This window comes from Penaeus monodon, unplaced genomic scaffold (genome assembly GCF_015228065.2).
Source record: "Penaeus monodon isolate SGIC_2016 unplaced genomic scaffold, NSTDA_Pmon_1 PmonScaffold_1243, whole genome shotgun sequence".
Lineage (NCBI taxonomy): Eukaryota > Metazoa > Arthropoda > Malacostraca > Decapoda > Penaeidae > Penaeus > Penaeus monodon.
The window spans coordinates 1-3,001 of NW_023641301.1; the positions used below are offsets into that span (position 1 = coordinate 1).

General features: G+C 42.8%; 1 pseudogene; it reads left to right on the forward strand.

The window, feature by feature from the left end:
- Positions 1 to 463: 463 nt before the first annotated feature.
- LOC119569083 lies at positions 464 to 2,710 on the forward strand (annotated as a pseudogene).
- The last annotated feature ends 291 nt before the right edge of the window (positions 2,711 to 3,001 follow it).

A 3,001-nucleotide genomic window follows, 5' to 3' on the forward strand; every position in this document is an offset into this window, starting at 1 on the left:
GCGGTGTGGCTCGCGCGTTGTATTGTGTGTTGGTGTGTGTGTGTGTGTGCTTTATTTTATGTATTTAAATAAGACTATAAAATGATAACAGGAATGACAATAAAATATCAGAAAACACTGTATAGTTGTAACAATCGACCAGATACTACAATATGCCCTACATACATCACATATAGATGGATGTATGCCTACATCTTCCATATATATGTGATTATGGGGTAGTGGATATTGTTATGTATCATAAACCCTATACCAGACAGGCAACTCGAAATTCAAAAACGGCCCATTTTAAAAAAATAAATACCCCTGGTTTATTGTGCGGCACCTAGATTTCATCACTTGTTCGCTATTCGTCGGCATGCAAATCTTTTGCGCACGAACACACTTTCCGTCGCTTGCGCAATCAGCACAACAAACATTGGCGTCATATTTGTCTTAGGTCCGCCGTTGATGGGTATAACAAATGGATTCATTCAAAGTTTGGGAACGAATTTACAAGTTTGATGTCGTGGAAAAGAGTGTTGACGGAGTTGCAAGAATACTTTCACACAGTTTGACGGTGAAAAGATTCGAGGAATGTAGCCGCATTTTTAAGCCAATGAAATATCATATTTTAGACTGTTCTGGGGATCATGCCTCGAGTTTCCCTGTCTCCCCTCTGCTATCACCCTCTATCTATCTCTGCTATTTATTTTCCTCACGGGGACCTCCTAAAACAAACCAATTTGCGATAATGGCAAGCTGGAGATGTTCAATTAAATGACAAACAAAATTGGCATCCTGCAATATTGCCGGGAAATGCTCTACATTAGGTGTCCGACAGACAAATGCCGGAAAAATATCCCAACAGACACGAGATACAACGAAACTCTCGTGTAATTTTAACACAATTATCGCATGAGCGCAAGCACGTAGTGGTGTTCTTGTGTAACGTGCTCTCCTGCATCGGTCAAACCTTTTTTCTACGACCGCAAAACTTGCAAATTCTTCCCCCAACTTTAAAGCAATCCATTTTATCCGCCACAACGGCGATTAGACAAAAAGAGTGTGTTCCGTAGCGCCAGCATGCGTGCGGACGAATAGCCACAATGTGATGAATCCGGTGCTGGAACAATAACCACGTCCCCGAAAATGATAATAAACAAGCATTTAAAAAGAGATGCCTAAGTCCTGCCCTTAAATTAAACACCCGGGGGATGTGGACAAGATAACGACTCTCCAACCCCATCCATCCACCCCTTCTCTCTGGATGCAGATGTAGGCCCTACCATAAACATCAGTCATGCAGTGTTTATAGCGTATTTTTGTTCTTTTTTACTGGAGCCAATTGGGAGATTAATATTCTTAAAAATTCCTCCCTATTTTGCTTATCCAGAGAGACATTTGTTGTTTTGAAGATTGAAGATCAGTTTTGTAAGCCTGGTAATTTTAAAGCATGAGTTAGATTTTCTCTTAGTATTTTGCAATGCATATTCATATCGAGACCATAACCTGGAGGCAACATAGGTATCGAGTTTTATTTCTTATTTAACAATAGTCCATTAAATAGCAGCTAGTTACTCTACTAGCAATGATAATGCATTCGATTAAAATTCCAAATTTGGTCTTATGGTTGAAATCCATTTGATTCTTTCCCATGTTCAATGAATATGACATTACGACTTATACTATTGGATTACTAATTGCTTTCTTCGTCGCAGGTCTGTGCTGAAGGACTCATAGACGCTACTTCGTGTCCACCGACGTTTGTCTCGAGTGGTCCGCGTGGCGAAGGTGGCCGAGTCCTGCGTCTAGTGAAGGGAGCCAGGCATCCGAACTCGTCCTCTTCGCCTTAGACCTTCCTTGCCCGCGCTCTCACATCTGTCTGCTACTCTTCCTTGGTTGTATTTTCTTTGCAATCTTCGCATGTCATTCTTCATGACCGTCAAAACACTGGGGTTGGACTCTGTTTTACACCTTCGAGACGTTCTTCCAGTCTTTCATTTTGCTGTTCCAAATGATGCGTCAGCTGTGGAGTGATGTATTCTGGCATATCAATGAGCGGAACTCGGCAGCCTAATCCATAGACCCGGCAGATCCTTGTAACTGCGGTAACCAAGCTATCGGTAGAGCCTACCTAAATGCCTACCTGGTAATGACCTTCCTTATCATTTCAACATGTACTCGCTGTCATCCTCGAGAATACTCCCAAGCAACAGAAGACGGGGAAGAGTCTCCAGACGATGACTAACGATATTACTATGCGATCTGGCAGCAGTTTGATCCCAAGCCACACAGTTTATCGAATTCCCTCCGCTCTCTCACAATTTTTGGATGTACTAGAGCTCCCCTTCAGATTCACAACCAAACAAGTCCAAAAGCGTGTCAATGGATATCCCCATTTGCAAATGAAACCTTGTATTCTGCGTTTATTATCCTTTGATGCATTGACTAGGAACTTCCTTCGCTCGTAAGGAAACCCAATTGAAGACTCTGGGATATAGGTGAAGTAGCACCACCTACAGACAAGAGTCCTGGTTACGAACAAGATGTCCTCAACTGCTATGGCTGTCAACGTGAAGAATATTTCGCTCCTCCTAATCAACAAGCGTGGCGCAAACACCAACAGCGTAAAGCCTCTCCTCACTCTCTGGAGCTGATCCCAAGAAGACTTCAACAAGCAATACCGCCGCCTGGTGGAAAGTATGGATATATCACAAAAACGGCATAAGGTGGGTGAATTCATCGCGATCACCTCGTTGACGTCACGGGCTACAGATGTTGACGGAAAAAGGCGAGTAAATAAGTTGTTGCTTTTTATCTACTAAAATGAGCCAGTTGTGAACAGCTTTTTCGAAAGCTATTGGCACGACAGTCGGTTTGCTACGTGAAAAAAGCTCGACTAGAGGTCCCACAAGGCTCTGATATTAATATATGTAAATCCCGCCGTTTTAACGAACATTTACCTCGTTGGGGTTGGCGGTTTTGGACCATTCTTGCTCGTGACACTGTCACGTCCTCA